The sequence below is a fragment of the Heloderma suspectum genome, chromosome 4 (assembly GCF_057233095.1).
Source record: "Heloderma suspectum isolate Gila_16-S chromosome 4, 16-S_ref, whole genome shotgun sequence".
NCBI classification, from domain to species: Eukaryota; Metazoa; Chordata; class Lepidosauria; order Squamata; family Helodermatidae; genus Heloderma; species Heloderma suspectum.
In genome coordinates, this window is record NC_139461.1 from 201618778 (window position 1) to 201636719 (window position 17942).

Sequence of the window (17942 nt, forward strand, 5' to 3'; positions counted from 1 at the left end):
CCTAACAGAAGCAGATGAGATTAAGAAGAGGTGGCAAGAATACACAGAAGAACTATACAGGAAAGATCTGAATGTCCCTGATAGCATGACAGTGCGGTCACTGAATTTGAGCCGGACATCCTAGAGAGTGAAGTCGTGGGCCTTAGGAAGCATTAGTAACAACAAAGCTAGCGGAGATGACAGTATTCCAGCTGAGCTATTTAAAATCCTAAAAGATGATGCTGTTAAAGTGCTGCACTCAATATGCCAACAAATTTTGAACACTCAACAGTGGCCACAAGGTTGGAAAAGGTCAGTTTACATTCCAATTCCAAAGAAGGGCAATGCCAAAGAGTGTTTGAACTACCGTACAATTGCACTCATTTCACATGCCAGCAAGGTGATGTTCAAAATCCTACAAGCTAGGCTTCAGCAGCACGCAAACCAAGAACTACTGGAAGTACAAGCTGGGTTTTGAAGAGGCAGAGGAACTAGAGATCAAATCGCCAACATTCGCTGGATCATGGAGAAAGCAAGAGAATTCCAGAAAAACGTCTATTCCTGCTTCATTGACTATGCTAAAGCCTTTGATTGTGTGGATCACAACAAACTCTGGCAAATTCTTAAAGAGATAGGAGTACAGACCACCTTACCTGTCTCCTGAGAAACCTGTACGAGGGTCAAGAAGCAACAGTAAGAACCAGACATGGAACAACCAATTGGTTCAAAATTGGGAAAGGAGTATGACAAGGCTGTATATTGTCACCCTGCTTATTTAACTTATATGCAGAGTACATCATGAGAAACTCCAGGTTGGATGAATCACAGGTCGGAATTAAGGTTGCTGGGAGAATTATCAATAACCTCAGGTACGCAGACGATACCACCCTAATGGCAGAAAGCCAAGAGGATCTAAAGAGCTTCTTGTTGAGGGTGAAAGTGGAGAGTGCAAAAGCTGGTTTGATTAAAAAAGCAAAGATCATGGCATCTGGCCCCATCACTTCCTGGCATATAGAAGGGGAAGAAATGGAAGCAGTGACAGATTTTAGTTCACCGCAGACAGTGACTGTAGCCATGAAATTAAAATACGCTTGCTCCTTGGGAGGAAAGCTATGGCAAACCTAGACAGCATAGTAAGAAGCAGAGACATCACCTTGCCAACAAACGTTCGTATAATCAAAGCTATGGTTTTCCCAGTAGTAATGTATGGCTATGAGAGCTGGACTATAAGGAAGGCTGAGCGCCGAAGAATTGATGCTTTTGAACTGTGGTGCTGGAGAACTCTTACAAGTCCCCTGGACTGCAAGGAGGTCAAATCAGCCAATCGTAAAGGAAATCAACCCTGAGTGCTCACTGGAAGGACAGATACTGAAGCTGAAGCTCAAATATTTTGGCCACCTAATGCGAAGAGAAAACTCCCTGGAAAAGACCCTGATGCTGGGAAAGATTGAAGGCAAAAGGAGAAGGCAGAGGATGAGATGGCTAGATAGCATCACCGATGCAATGAATATGAACTTGAGCACACTCCAGGAGGGAGCGGAGGACAGGAAGGCCTGGCGTGCTATGGTCCGTGGGGTCACGAAGAGTCGGACATGACTTAACGACTGAACAACAACAACGTCAACCAAATAAATGTTTAGAATTTCACACAACAATAAATTGGACTGGCATAATGTCAGAAAAATGTATTTGCTCGCACCACATGCAGACCTGAGACACTGCACTGCCATGACAGAAGGAATGTGATCAGCAGACAGCATTACTGTGCAAAACTTTTCTGATGAACAAAATGGGGATATGCTGAGAAGGGAAGTGTTCAGTTGCCTATGCAATACTCTAAAGCAGACTTCCTCAACCTGGTGTCCTCCAGATGCACTGGACTACAACTCCCAGCATTCCTGACTATTGGCCATGCTGGCTTGTGCTCAGATTCCCAAACATCTGGGGGGCACAGGGTCAGAGAAAACTACCCTAAAGGCATTACACAACTTAAAACATTGACTATGATTTACTGTCATGTTCTAGCATATCCAGCAACATATTTACAAGGCATTCAATTCCACTTAAATTGACCAGTATCTTAGAAGAAAACACATTACTTTCAGAATTAACATGCTATTTTTATATGTTTTAATCACTTGTTTTATTAGTTTTTAAAATGTGTAAGTAGTCTTGAGCACATATTTATAGGTTAAAAGGTGGGTATAACTTTTTTTAAAAAGACAAAACTAACCTAAACTAAGACATGCAACACAATCTTGCTCATGTTTGCTCAGACATAAGTTGGTGAGGTTAAAATTAGCCCCTTGAAATATATAACTGGCACAGCAATCCTATCGCGATGGGGGAGCAGAGCCCTTGGCAGAAGAACCACAACTTCCTAAGCCTTGCCAGAGTCACACCAGCCAGGGCACAAAGTGGCTTTGGGACTTTTTACCTTCCTTTTTTCTTTCTGGTTTTGCTATGCCAGGGCTGGCATAGTTCCCCCCTCCCCCCCCCTTCTGGCAGCATGTCTGGGAATAAGGAAGGTTTAGATCCAGTGGATCAAACGTTTCACCTGATCTACTTTGGAATGTCCCCCTTTGCCCCTACTGTCCACAAAACGCTGCTGAAATAGCAAACTCAGTGTTGGAGCTTCCCACCACTAGTCACGCGAGGGCCTCAGCAGTGGACCTCCTTCTCCAGAACTCCCCTTCTACCTATGATGTGGGAGGTCTCTTGAATCTTGTATTTCCTGAGATGCCCACCCTGGGATCATAGCGTTTCACTTGCCCTGGTAAAGCACCAAAGCTTTTCCTGTGGCAAATGCATTTATACAAATATGGAAAATATCACTGAGATCATAGAATCATAGAATAGTAGGGTTGGAAGGGGCCTACAAGGCCATCGAGTCCAACTCCCTGCCCAATGCAGGAATCCAAGTCAGAGCATCCCTGACAGGTGGCTGTCCAGCCTCGTCTTGAACATCTCCAGTGTGGGAGAGCCCACCACCTCCCTAGGGAATTGGTTCCATTGTCGTATTGCTCTTAACAGTCAGGAAGTTTTTCCTGTTGTTCAGCCGGAATCTGGCTTCCTGTAACTTGAGCCCATGATTCTGTGTCTTGCACTCTGGGATAATCGAGAAGAGATCCTGGCCTTCCTCTCTGTGACAACCTTTCCAGTACTTGAAGAGCGCTATCATATCTCCCCTCAGTCTTCTCTTCTCAAGGCTAAACAGGCCCAGTTCTTTCAAATCTCTCTTCATAGGGCTTTGTTTCCATTCCCCTGATCATCTTTGTTACCCACCTCTGAACCCTCTCCAGCTTGTCTGCATCCTTCTTAAAGTGCGGTGCCCAGAACTGGACACAGTACTGCAGATGAGGCCTAACCAGTGCTGAGTAGAGGGGAACTAGTACTTCCCGGGATTTGGAAGCTATGCATCTATGAATGCAGCCCAAAATAGCATTTGCCTTTTTTGCAGCCACATCCCATTGTTGGCTCATATTCAGTTTGTGATCGACAACAAGTCCAAGATCCTTCTCGCGTGTAGTGTTGTTGAGCCACGTATCCCCCATCTTGTAACTGTGCATTTGGTTTCTTTTTCCTAGGTGCAGAACTTGGCATTTATCCCTATTAAATTTCATGCTGCTGTTTTCTGCCCAGCACTCCAGTCTATCAAGATCACTTCGCATTTCGTTTCTGTTGTCCAAAATATTAGCTATCCTGCCCAATTTTGTGTCAACTGCAAATTTGATCAGCATTCCCTGCACCTCCTCCTCCAAGTCATTAATAAAAACGTTGAAGAGCACTGGGCCCAGGCCTGAGCCCTGTGGTACCCCTCTTGTTACCTCTCCCCAGTTTGAGAAGGTCCCATTGATAAGCACTCTTTGAGTCTGATTCTGTAGCCAACTGTGGATCCACCGGATCGTTGTTTCATCTAGCCCACTTTGAGCTAGTTTGCTCATCAGGATATTATGGGGCACTTTGTCGAAAGCTTTGCTGAAGTCGAGGTATATTACATCCACAGCATTCCCACAGTCCACAAGGGAGGATACTTGATCAAAAAATGAGATCAGATTTGTCTGGCAGGATTTGTTCTTGAGAACTCCATGTTGGCTTCGAGTAATCACTGCATTGTTTTCAAGGTGCTTACAGATGGATTGCTTTATAACCTGCTCCAGAATTTTCCCAGGGATTGATGTCAGACTGACAGGTCTGTAGTTCCCAGGTTCCTCCTTTTTGCCCTTTTTGAAGATAGGGACAACAGTAGCCCTCCTCCAGTCATCTGGCACTTCACCCGTCCTCCATGATTTCTCAAAGAGAACAGACAGTGGTTCTGAGAGTTCTTCTGCCAGTTCCTTTATTACCCTAGGATGCAGTTCATCTGGCCCTGGAGATATGAACTCATTCAAAGTAATTAGGTGTTCCTTGACCATATGCCTATTGATCTCAAGCTGCAATCCTGCCCCTTTAGCCTGTACTTCACCTTTGCCAGGGGGGTCATAGACCTTCTTTTGGGAGAAGACTGAGCCAAAGTAGGAATTCAGCACTTCTGTCTTTTCTTTGTCATCTGTTATTATTTTGCCATCCTCATTTAATAGTTGAACCACCATTTCTTTCCTCTGTCTTTTACTATGCACGTAGCTGAAGAAAGCCTTTTTGTTGCTTCTAGCATCCCTCGCTAACCTCAGCTCGTTCTCAGCTTTAGCCTTCCTGACACCATCCCTGCAATTCTGCGCTACCTGCCTGTACTCTTCCTTTGTTGCTTGGCCTTCTCTCCACTTCCTATATGTGTATATATATTCCTATGTGTATCCTTTTTTGTTTTCAGATCATCCCTAAGCTGTTTGTGAAGCCACATTGGCTTCTTCTGTTGTCTTCCACCTTTTTTCTTGTTGGAATTGTTTGTGATTGTGCCTTGAGAATTTCCTTTTTTAAAAGCTCCCACCCATCTTGGACTCCTTTTCTCGTTAGAGTCGCTTGCCATGGGATCTTACTTATTATTTTTCTGAGTTTATTAAAATCAGCTTTCCTAAAATCCAGGGTACACGTTTGACTACACTCGGCTTTTGCTTCCCTTAGAACCAAGAACTCAAGTACAACATGGTCGCTTTCCCCCAGAGTTCCTGTAACTGCTACTTTAACCACTAAGTCATCTCTGTTGGTTAGGATAGCCAATCCTCTAGTTCCTTCCTCTACTTTCTGTACTGAGATACTGAGGGGGAAGCAGTAAAAGACTAGAAGGCCTAGAAAATCAGGGGTTGACAATTTCTCAACTGGCTCCTGTGCCTGATTTTAATAAACTCATTTATGGATTCCCCACTATCCATTCTGGTGGGGAATCCGTGGGGTGGGGGAAGCGATCCGTTCCCCCCCCAAATCCTTTGGAGTAGCTCCGCTCAGCGAGGTTTCCGTGGAGCCGCACCGGCTATAGGGCCGCTTACCTTGCTGGCCAGACCCGTTCTCCTCCTCCGCGCCGATCGCCATTTCTTTTTTTTTAAAAAAGGCAATCCGCAGGATGTGCCCATAGACTTATACGCAAGTAGAGCTGTGAATCATGTGTATATGTCTATACGTCCATAGACTTATACGCAAGATTCATGGCTCTATTCTGCGTATAAGTCTATGGGCACATCCTGCCGATCGCCATTTTGTTTTTTAAAAAATAAATGGTGATTGGCGCGGAGGAGGTGAACAGCTCCGGTGGAAGAAGCAGCCAAGTGCTGTTCCGCCTCCAATCCTCCTGGAGCGAAGGTAAGTGGTGCCGATCCACCGCGGATTCCTGAGGCCGGATTCTTTGGAATCCGGTCTCATTTGAATCTGTGGCGGATTTCTCTAACATCCCTACCTGTGCCCTTAAAAGCAGCTTGTTGATCTATAGTTTTCAGTAAGTGGTAATGCTTATGCCCTGGAAAGCTTCACCTTGATTTCTCCAGATCATGTTAGCAAAAGATTAGAATAGATTAGATTGTCAGCCTGTGGGCAGGGACTATCTTGTTTTACTGATTTATACGTAAACCACTCTGAAAACCTTTTTGGCTGAGGGACAGGATAAAAATACTTCACACAAGCAAACAAGCCCCTGTGGGCGAACAGTAAGAGACTATCACCAATACCTGGAGATGGTCAAAGCAAATTCGCAATTCTATTGTGTTCAAGCAAGGAAGTGCCTTGAAGTACTCAGGTCACTGATAACAGATACCATTGCATATGTGCCAATAGTCATGATGAGATCATCATGCCCACGTGAGTGAGTTATAAATGAGCATGTGCAGAACCTTTGCTGTGTTATCTTAATATGATTGGTTGTAATTTGCTGCCAAATGTTGCTATTGGCTGTGTAACCCTTGCATGGAGGCTGCCTTGAAGGCAGAACTGCCCCGCCCGAAGGCCACCTCTTATATGTATATATATGTGTGCCACCATTTTGGAGATGTTCTTCTATCAGGAGAGCAATCTTATGCATGAATAAAGTGCTTTACCCAATCCTCTGAACGTGTGTGACCTCCAGTCTTTTGGACCATGATTTCCCCAACAATACTGCTCAGCAAGAAGTTCAAAGTATAGTAACATGGTTTCCAACAACCAACAAGATGTAGTTAAATTAAGACCAATGTCAGATGCCTTGCCCTCAGTACCACCTCAGAACATTTATTGACTGACACAGGGCCTTCCCTGCAGTGATACCACAAGTCTGAAATGCTCTCTTGATGTGCAATACCTTGTTTTATTGAGATCAGTTCTAATGGGTAACATCTTTCCGCCTTGTTACTATTATTGTTTTAGTGCTGGCTGTATTATGTTTTATTCAATTGTTTTAAGGAACTGTTAGTTGTATTTTTATGATTATATTGTATGGTTTCATGGTCATGATGTATGCTCCTTCAGGTACATTTAGTAGAAAAGCAGGATGGTGATATTATTAGGGCGCAATCTTATAGGCATAGTCGGGTACCTCCTAACTCAGAGGCAACCAACTATCCAATGAAGGGTAGGCTGAGCGCAGAGGGGATCTTCTCCTCCATTCGGGCGTCCCACACTGCTCTTACGAGCATGGAGCCAGGAATGAACCATGCCGCCTATGGGGAGCCCCCCTCCTAGGGGAGGGGGCAAGGAGTCAGTTTTCTGGGAACCAACCTTGCAGCACTGGCTCTGAGCTCGGTTCGCAGAAGATGAAAAATCCTATGGCCATCTAGATGCCATCTAGCACCCATAGGATTTTTCATCTTCTGGGAACTGAGCTCAGAGCCAGTGCTGCAAGATTGGTCTTGGATTGTACCCATTATTATTATTATTATTATTATTATTATTATTATTATTATTATTATTATATGCTGTCTAGGATTGTACCCATTATTATTATTAATTCGTCAATGTTTTACACTTATTAACCACACAGCCAAAGCAGTGGTCTATCCATGGCAGACACTTAAAAGTCTCAGATACAGATAAAGGGAAAGAAGGATCCATGCTTAACCAACTCAACAGTTCGCCTGTAATTCTCATGAAATCCCTCTCAACATATATAGAATATGAATAGATGGAAGGATGTCCTCCCATATTTATGTACCTGGATTCTAAAGTCTGAGGCCTTCCTCCTGTTGCCCCCACCAAATGAGGTGAGAGGGGTGCTACAAAAGAGAGGGGCTTTTCAATGGTGGCACCCTATTTGCAGAATGCTTTCCCCAGAGAGGCTTGCCTGGCACCAACCTTTCCGGTGCCAGATGAAGACCTTTTTATTCTCCCAGTCATATTAAGAACTATTTTTGTGCTTTTAGTACTCTATTTGGCTGCTAGTTTTCATTTGGTTTTATGATATTATAATGGTTTTATTCTTTGCTGCTTGTTTTATCTTGGTTGTATTCTATGCTGTTTTTATTTTTTGTTTTAATGTTTGTGCTCTACGTTTTTAATGTATTGTACAATGCCCAGAGAATTCAGTTACTGAGCGGTTTAAAAGTACAGTAAGTAAGTATGTAAGTAAGTAAATAAATAAATATAATCTTATTCAACATGGCCCAAGCCTTCTACTTAAGTACAGGATAATATAGTCAGTTTTACTCCTTTTTATGTTCTGACACATCTGAACAGAGACTTTGAAAGAGATGTCTAAGATTAGGAATATCAGCTGGACTTTGGTTTGTGAATGCATATCAAGCATAGTAAAAAGCACAAAAACCCAGTTGGTTTTTTGTTTTTGTTTTGAAAAGCAGATATATTTACCCTGTAATTGAATCAGATAGGAAAGACATTCATTGAGACAGGATAAGGGTTTTTACTGTGTAAGAACTGCACTCTAATCACCCTGTAGCTCTTAACTTCGAAAGCTGATCTTTCCAAATTACCAATTAATGCCACATTAAAGAAGTCTAGCCCATGACTTGAGATAAACACTATACTATGTAAACAAGTAACTAGTTGACTTGTGAATTTGTAAAATTCACAAGTCAACTAGTTTGATTTAGGAAATCTGATCCGTTTCACACCATAAAGGTGGAAGTGGACGAAGCGTTTTATTCTACAACTGTGATATATACACTCTAGTATTTCATCATCAGGGCTGGGAATAAAACAGCAGTGTCTTTCATTTACTCTCAGTGCATTAATCTGAGACTAAAAAGACATAGGTAAAGGAATCCTGGTGTGCATGTGTGTGTACTGTGTTGAGAATTTGTGGGAAGGCTAATACTACTTCCTATGCCCTGCCAGCTCACATGGCCTCTTTCAATTCCCCATGTGGGTTCCCCCTGCCCCTCTAACATCGATACCAATGGAAGAGAAATTAACCACATGAGCTCCAGGGCTGGCATAGCTCTTGACCCTGGATGAACCAGGTGGCTTTGGATGCAGTAGTGCCCTTGATACATCTACTGAGTATCCTGTTTTGGGCCCTTCTGTCAGCACACCGCTAACAGTGCATCTACACCCACATAACTTTCTGCAGACATACTTGAGGCATAAGTGCTGTCCTGCCAGCAGAGTGGCACTTCCACAACATCCTACAGCATACCTGAGGCCAGCTGATGGGCTGTAAGATTGCACTCCAACAGTGCAATCTTATACTTCTTTACTCAAAAATAAGTCCCATTGTTTTCAATAATATTGACTCCCCATTGAGTGTGTTCAGTATTGCAGCCTAATTCTCGTGAGTAAAAGATTGTTTTAATTTCTTGAGCTTTGGGGTAATGACATCATAGCTTTTTGTTACTGCTGCTAGGTTGTTGTTGCTTTGGTTGATTTGTAGGCATTATTTTCACTGGCCTACAAATCAACAAAATGTCAACAAATGGTTTACCTGTAAGTTGCCTTGAGCATGTTTTTAGGTGGGATAAAAAAATTTTAAATAAACAAAACACATTGCAGGAAAACCCGAGTTCCTCAACTCTATCAGCCTCTGGTTTCCAGCTGTCAAGAGGCATTTACACATTAGATACGGGGTCAGTTCCGTTTGAATATCAGGTCAAACACAGATTTGGCCTTGTATTCACATTCCTCTTAAGTTCATGCATGTGTAGTTTAGGAATTTTAGATGCATCCTGGATTCATTAGAGAAGAATCAAAACAAGAACTCAGAATTTCTGGTTTCATTTGGGGAGACAAGCATAACCCAAGATCAATTTCATTTGAATATTTTGTGGATTCTAAAGAATACCCACATGGTAAGATTCAGAATTTAGAAAAAGGCCTCTGTCCAGGATTGTATCTCAAGATTCAGAATTTAGAAAAAGGCCTCTGTCCAGGATTGTATCTCAACTATACAAACTGTTGTTTAAATTTGGCTGATATGCCTTCTACTGTGAGTGCTAGCAACTAACCACTATCCTACCACTTCTTTTTTTGTCCCTACCACTTCAACACAGTAAGAAGCATAAGTATGGCTTCATACCTTGAAACCAGATAGGGTGTTATGGGACTAGCCAGTGCCCACACTGTGCCTACTGGCATGCAGGCTCTGGGGGTACAACCAACAGTCTGCTCCAGCCCAAAGATTTCAAGAGCCGTTATACTTCAGAGCACATGCACTACTATCCCACATAAACTTACATGCACAGGCACAGCCTAAAGGCATATTTTTACAGCAGGAAACACATAATAAACTATCCTAATTATTTCTTAGGATAATTCCAGGAAAGCTGTAAAATATCTTAATAATGTCCCTGACCTCAATCCCATACAGGTACCCAAACACAATGTTCTGAGAGCAACAAAGAACGTATCTGGCTCAAAGAACGTCATTGGACATTGCAGAGACCTCGGTCACAGTAAACCAGCTGGGGAAGTAGGAGATGAACTGCAAATTCCTAACCTATTAAAAATAAACCACTCCACTGTGTATAAGGAAATGGAGGACGAACCTGGAGGGCAATAAAGCTAAAGTGAAGGCAGGCAGTACAATATTATAGTGTTGTGGTTTCAACATATTCCCTACATTCAGAAAGACTTGTTTTTAGGCAGGTAAAACACTTCCACCACACATAGGCAGCAAACATTTACCACTGAACTCCATGGCACTAACTTCTGTGTAGGCATATGCTGGTCTGCATCATTAGAATGTCTTTCTTCCCTAAAAGCGATGATGGTTATGCCGACCTAAATACCCACACAATCTTCCCTCCTTCCCTGTGATTTCAGATGAGTGGTGGCTGGTAGGGATCACTCAGTAGTAAAGCAGAAGCAGCAAGAGTTTTGTGACACCTGAAAGACTAACACGTTTATTACATTTTGCAGTCTAAAGTCCACTTCTATCAGAACTGAAGCAGACTGTAGCATACAGCTATGCCATAGATATATCAGCCTTTAAAGCACAAGATTGGTGTGTGTGTGTGTGGGGGGGGGTTGCTGCAAAACTACCCCGCACTCAGTGGTGAAGGGAAGGCACTCGGCACATGCCCAGAGGTGGTCCTTTCTTCTTAATTTTCAGATGCCAGGAACGAGCGCTGGCACAGAAAACAGATCGGAGAGTATTGTTAGGAGTGGAAAGACAAACAAGAACCCGATAACCAGAGCGGGGGGTCAAGAAGGAGGCTGGAGCGAAAAGGTAAGCATTTTCCTCCATTCCATGCTTCTCTCCACCCACAGACAGGGCAGGTCATTGACACCAGGTGAGGGGAGCCCTTCACCAATCCCCTTACCTGAGGAACCGGGCGGGAACATAGTGCCCACCGCCACCTCCCAGGTGAGCCTTGCCTGGTGCTCTCCCTCCCGCCATCTCTCTCGCTCTCGTCGACGACCAACCCCGCTTACCTGATCCAGCCACCTGCCTCGTGACCCAGCTTGCCCGCCCGCCCGCCCGCTGGTGAGCACGCTCGGCCGCCGGGTCCTCCACAGCACACCTCCGCCGCGGCGGCGGGCGGGGGAAAGGAAAGAGAACCGCTCGCCGAGAGAAAATAAATAAAAAGGGGGCGGCTCAGGCACCGGCTTCAACCAGCGCTTCTCCGGGTGAGGCTCCGCCTGGCTCCTTTGGCGCGTCAGCGGCCCCGTCTGCCAATGGGGGCCGAGCTGGCAGAACCGCTGACTAGGCGAGGAAGGCAGCGCAAGGGGGGGGGATTAAAGGGGTAGGAAGTGGGGTGACGGGGGGGGACAAAAGCAGCTTTCTTTGCCCCCCACCACCTTTCCTCCCCTTTCCAGCCCGACGGGGGACGCTGTTTGGCCCGCCTCATTTTCGTCTCAGAACATAAATGTGGAGGATGGGTGCACATGGGGTATCCTTAGACGACCCCGCTGAACACCTCACACCTCCATTTGAGGCATATTTTCTCCCCACGGAGCTGCTCGGTGGGGCTTTCTCCCAAGAAAGTGTGCGGGGGGATTGCAGCCCCAAAAACACGCGTCGCTGAGGGTGGCGCCGAGAGCTGGAGACGCCTTGCTATCTCGCCGCTTCTCTTTCACACCACACAGGCCCTTGCTTGATTAATCCGGAAGAACGGCCGCTCCTTGGTGGCTGGTAATTCTCACGCACCTCCAGGGCGCGTGGGAATGGTGGGGAAATACCCGCTTGCCATCTTGACTGTAGGCAGGAAGAGGTGGTTAGATAATAATGCTATTTACACTGATCTTGAGTATGCACTCCAGGGTCTTACTGGAGTCAAACGGCCTCGAACATAATTCCTGGTTTGAGGGCCAAGGTGTAACAGCTGTGGGCAACTTGTGACCCTCCTGTTGCTTTAACCTACAATTCCTGGCAGCCCTAGCCAGCACAACTAATGGTGAGGGATGATGGGAATTAAGCCCAAACATCTGGAGGGCCATATGTTGCCTACCCCAAGTTATATGAACAAAGGTGAGAGGGCCTCTGAGTCGGTGCAGAATGAATTTCCCTCACCATGAGAAATCACATCTAGGATTAGGCAAAGGCTGTCTAGAGCAGCCTTCCCCCAGCCTGGGGCCCTCCAGATGTGTTGGGCTACAACTCCCAGTCTCCCCCAGCTAGCCTGCATCCCTGCCTGGGGGATGCTGAGAGTTGAAGGCTGGTCTAAAGGATCATACAATAAAGCAAAACAAAAACGAAGAACCCGTATTGGTCTATAAGAAACACTCCAAAATACACTTTCAGGCCTTTATTAGGACCAACCCAAATGTCATGATAGAATGAGCAAGTTTCAGGTTCTTCAGCACTCTTAATCATGCTGGCTTTTAACGCAATGGGGAGGGGTTCATTTCCTTGCCCCTCCCCCATGCAGAGATACTCTGGGGAAATTAAGAAGGTGGGCAGCTGGCACCTCAGCTCCCACTGCACTTTGCAGCACACCTAGCCACCTTGGGGAGAAAAAGTTTTTAAGGGGTGGGGGCAGGAGAGCCAGAGAGTCTCACAGATTGCATTCTTAATTAGATTAGGCTCAAATTGGTGCTATGAAAGTTTCAGATTTCTGCTGTATAAAGGAACATATGTTGAGTGAGTTCATACATAAAACTAAGCCAAGAGTTGTTTTAATCATGATTTGTTGAACTACCCAGAACAAGTTTTGCGGATGAGCAAAGTAATCCCAGCCTGTTTGGCCAATTCCTGGTATGTTTTCTCTTTGTACTATTCAGCCATTATTCTGCTGGTGTGATAAATACCCTAGCAGAAGTAAAGAATTATTTTGCATATTTGTTTGTGGTTTATTGTGGGGTGTTTGTGGGGATTGTGGGGTCTCTGGGTGTGGGGAGGTTACTGGGTTTTTGTGTGTATTTATGGGGTGGTTTGGGGGATATGTGTGGGGGCTAACGGTATGGTGTGTTTGGCTTGCGTCTTTGTGGGGGTTTCATGGAGTGTATGTAGTTGTGAGGGGTTTTTTTCTGGGATGTATGCATGGGGTGTTTTTGTGTGTGGGGGTGGGTGGGTGGGCTTGCATGTATGCTTGTGGAGGTCTGTTTCTTTGTGGGTAGGGGACTGTAGGACATTTAAGGGCTTTTGGGGGGGATGAAGTGTGTGCATGTAAGGTATTTGTTTTGGCTGTGTGTTGGGGGGTACTTATTGTGGGGGTGTTTTAGTTTTTTTTGTTGGCTATGTATTTTGTGGGGTTTGGAGTTTTTGTGAAGTGTGTGTTCCTGTGAGTGTTTTCTTCTGAGCATCACTGGGTTTGCTCCAGTGAAATTAGTATTTTGATCTACTTTTATGCGGGCAAATATGTGGTTCGGCATTTTGATGCTGCAATTGTGTCTTACTACTTTTCTTTTTGCCACAAATCAGACAGTGACTGAATGCTCCATAAAACTGAGTGAACGCAGGATAAATATCCCAGAGGAAACGGCTAGCATGGAAGCAACCTTTGGCTGCAGTTTATACTCACTTACTTGGGAGTAAGTCCCATTGTATTTAGTAGGACTTCTGTTGCACTATTAGCATGTGTGCATGTAAAAAATAAATAAATGGGAAACTAATGTGCTCTACCCAGCTCTATCATGTTTTGGGTAATTGCAGGCTGGAGTTTACAAATGAAGCTGTAGATACACTGTAGAGACCTAATGACCTGACTTAAACCACATGACAGTCCACCATGGCTTAATTTACTAACTGGCATCTGGCATGACGCAAAAGCCCCTGTGGGTAAATTAACCCATGGTAGGCTGTTGTGTCATGCGAACTAGGTCAATGGGTTGGATCCAAGATTTCCCTTCCATGAGAGGAAAGGCTCTCTCACAGAAGGTCCCTATACTTGAATGTTGGTGACCCCACACATACCACAGTTCACCTCATTCAATGGGGTCTCTGTGTTGCATTTTCAGGGGGGCTGGAGGGACTGCTGTGGGGAAGGAGGGAGCAAAGAAGTCTACTTCTACCAGCACAACTGATCCAGTTTAACTCTGGATCCAACCCAATGGTTGGAATGTGAAGGTTGGGGAGAGATATTTATTGAATACAGCTGCATAGTGAACATTTTCTGCAAACCCATGAACTTTCAGTCAAAGGAAAATGTGCTTGGTAAATACCTCAAAATAGTATCTGGCCGTTGAACCCCAAAACAGGATACAGGTATTTAGGCTGTAGTCCTATGCACACTTACCCAGGAGCAAATCCAATAGAACTCAGTAAGATTTACTTCTGAGTAAATATGCATAAGCTCAGGTGGTAAGAGTACTTAGATCCAACTGACTGTATGCTCTGTGATACCATAAAAAGAATTGATCAATATAAATATAAACCTGAAAAACTACATGAAATCATAGCATACATTTACAGATATGATGATATATCATCAAAACAATACCAAACAGACATTCATGCATTCACATACAGATTCAAGTTATTTATTTATTGAACTTCTAGTTCAACAGGTCTTAATTTGGCACACATAATTTTCATGTACTATTTATTGTAGCAATTAATTTTTCTCAATTGAATCACAGGAAGCAGCCAAATGGCTTCAGTTTTACTGAGTTAGGGTACTTCCAGACGAGGCTTTTATAGTGCCATTGCCCTGCCTCATTCACAGAATTTTATAGAGGGTCCAGACGTCATCTTCCACTTGCAACCGTCCTGTTTCTTCTGTCTTTTTTCTTACTGCAGAAAATCTGGTAAGGACAAAAAGATGGACTTGTTGCACATTACCATCTCATTTGTAGTTCTAGAAGCCCTCCATCTGTTTTCAAGAAGTGTTGTAGAATCACTGGAGCCTTTGATATGAAGATTAAATTGATGTATATTTTTCATATCATTTTTATCATGGTCCATTATTTTCTAGCTGTTTTTCCATGTGCTCTAAATCATCGCCATATGTAGCCAGAACGTGGAGCAACTGAATAAGTGGCTGGATCCTTTGCAACATGATCCTGCTTCTCTTCTCCCTGACACGGTTACTCTTGTAGTTGGAGAGAGGACGAGGACGGGTTGAAATTTCCACTAAGCTAGGGAGCCTTCTTTAAAATTTATTTTCTCAGGTCTTCCCCATAGGGGGACAGGTAGGAAAGGGTTCTGAGCTTTCATTCTATTAAGAACTCAGCAGGATGGCCTTTTTCCTGTGTCTATCTTTTCTCAGAAGGAGAGATAGTTGGAAGAGGGTGGCAAAGCTCACATCCTGCTGTTGACTGTCCTAGCAGGATGCTGTCTTCTGCCTCCAGTTCCTGTTTCTCCCATTAAAAGAGAAAACAGGTGGTGAGGGGGCTACAGCTTTCAGGCAGAGTTGCACAAAAGGCAGACATTCAAGCTACAGCTTTCCCTGGCATGAGCTGGCTACATCTCCATTGGAGATGGAGATCCTTTACTCTCTATATACTCCTATATTCTCTCCTATACTCTTATGAATAGTGTAACAAAATCAACACACACATACACCTATCTAACTAAATAAGTAAAACAACTATAAATTTCTTTTCTTTCTATGATTATAAATATTAAAAAATCAAGCTGGCATTTGTCAATAAGAAACAAGACCTGGGCCCAACCTACATGGAAACAATATGAGAAGCACTTTCTGGTTATATCTGGTTTTTCATGAAATCGCTTTGGCGTGTCGGTGGCACACGAAGCAAGAAAAGCGGAGTATACACTACCTAAAAACCTGCTTTCACAGATCAAGCTGCACTTGAAACTGTCATAATTTAGGGTTGGGTGGGCTTAGTAGAACTGAACATCATCATCCACATAGATGCTGCTCAGCAAATGGGAGAGGCTCGTTCACTACCCCTGTCCCTGCTCCGAGAAGTTTAATGGAAGAGATGAATTATGTCCCTGTAATTGACCCCACACCTCTCCCATTGCATTCTTGAGTGGTTACACTGATGGGGAGGTACGTGCTACATAGTGCAAAGTAAAAATAAATGGCGGAGAAGTGCCCTATATCAAAAGCATACCACTGCAAAGCAGTGAGAGAGTGAAACAGCACTATTGCGAAACAGTGCTAATGTGAAGTAGCACAGAGTAAAAATAAACAGCCGAGAAGGGAGCTGCAGGAAAAAGTGCCACGCGCCCTATATTCAAAGCACACCACTGCGGAGTTGTGAGAGTGAAACAGCACAATTGTGAAATAGTGCTACTGCAGTACAGTGCAAACTACAAAAACAGAGGAGAAGGAAAGGGAAACACCAGTGGTGAATGAGTGAAACAGTGTTGTTGCAAAATAGTGCTACTGCGAATTAGTGATAACTGGTGGGAAAAGAACCCTAGGCCTGTGTCCAAAAAGTGCGCTACTGCCAATGGTGGGAAAAAAGGATTAGTGGAAAAAAGGGATGGCCCCACCCCTTTACCAGGTCACAGACATACCCCTAGGCATGTCCAGCATGCCAGATTTAATTCTGTGGAATGGGGCACACCACAGCAGAACTGTGTAGGAGCCACATTTAAGGAAAAAAGACACAGTAAAATAACGTTCTGGAAATACACCGTTTTCAGGGGAAAGCTGCAGGGTTGCTGCAGAATGGCGACACTGTCATGTGTCATGAACGACCCTGATGTGTTCGCGCTCTGCACTAAATCACCCATGTAGATTGGGCCCTGGTATGTCTGAACTTGCATCCTGCAACTACATAAAGCCACACTCCAGCTTTCCATTGATTATTCCAAAGTATATTAAGGATGGGACTTAAGTTTAAAATGAAACTGTGGGCCATATGGGACAAGTACTTTTTTTTAAGTTTGTCAAATGTAGGAGCTTACAAAAAGATCTTGGGTAGGTAATACATGGTTGCAGCCAATCTCAGTCCTACTTTGAGTAGACCCATCGAAATGAATGAGACTTAAGTTAGACTAACATTAGATACAACCCACTGAGTACCATCCACATGGTCCAGTGGAAACATCCCCTCGTCACTACCATTGTTATTTGCCTTACAGAGCAAAACATAGTTACCCATATGATACCTTTCCACCTCCTTTTCATCAAATCCAAGTGAGGCAGTCATGTCTTTAAAAAAATTTAAATACATGCTTGCTGTCAGTAGTGAATAGGATGAGGATGTCATCCCATGAAGGTGATTGGTGGGAGATTCAGACAGATAAAAGGAAGTACTTCTTCACTCAGTACAAACTGTAGAATGCGCCACCATAAGATGTAGTGATGACAACTAATTTGGATGGCTTTAAAAGGGAGTTATCCTCCATTAATTTGACTATCAATGGCTATTGATCACAGCACAGTGTTGGGACAATGGCCACTCTCCTTTTGAAAATATAAAAACCAGTACATTTCACTGAGACTGAGAGCATTTCTATACCAGCCTAAAATCCCACATTTAAAATGGAGCTTTCTGCTTCCATTTTAAATGCAGGATCATGACGGAATCCCTTTACCTGCACTTCCTTCCCCCCCTTTCCCCCTTTATTTGAGTCTTCGATATGTTTCATTATACAGCTGCTAGATGGCGCTGTGGTCTAGCTCCTCTTCTTGTGGGCTTTTCTCTTTTCACAAGGGAACTCAAGTGGAACTCAAGCACTGTAATTTGATAAGTCATTATCTCCGATCTCTTAAAAAATGGAATGAGGGTCATTTAGTGTGGGAGACACCCTGGAAGTTGAGGACATTATCTAAAGGACCCGCAAACTTCTGTGAGTAACCAATCTCAATAGC

General features: G+C 44.0%; 1 protein-coding gene across 2 annotated transcripts in view; it reads right to left on the minus strand.

Moving 5' to 3' along the window:
- LRRC8B (leucine rich repeat containing 8 VRAC subunit B) overlaps positions 1-17942 on the minus strand; it is a 59171-nt gene that overhangs the window by 34113 nt on the left and 7116 nt on the right. Inside the window, exon 1 of one of the 2 annotated variants that reach the window (XM_084851987.1) lies at positions 11203-11420. The exons of the other annotated variant lie outside the window; for it this stretch is intronic. The gene's annotated coding sequence lies outside the window, so the exon portion shown is untranslated. Of the gene's footprint in view, positions 1-11202; positions 11421-17942 lie in introns of those variants that run through there. 2 annotated transcript variants of the gene reach the window in all.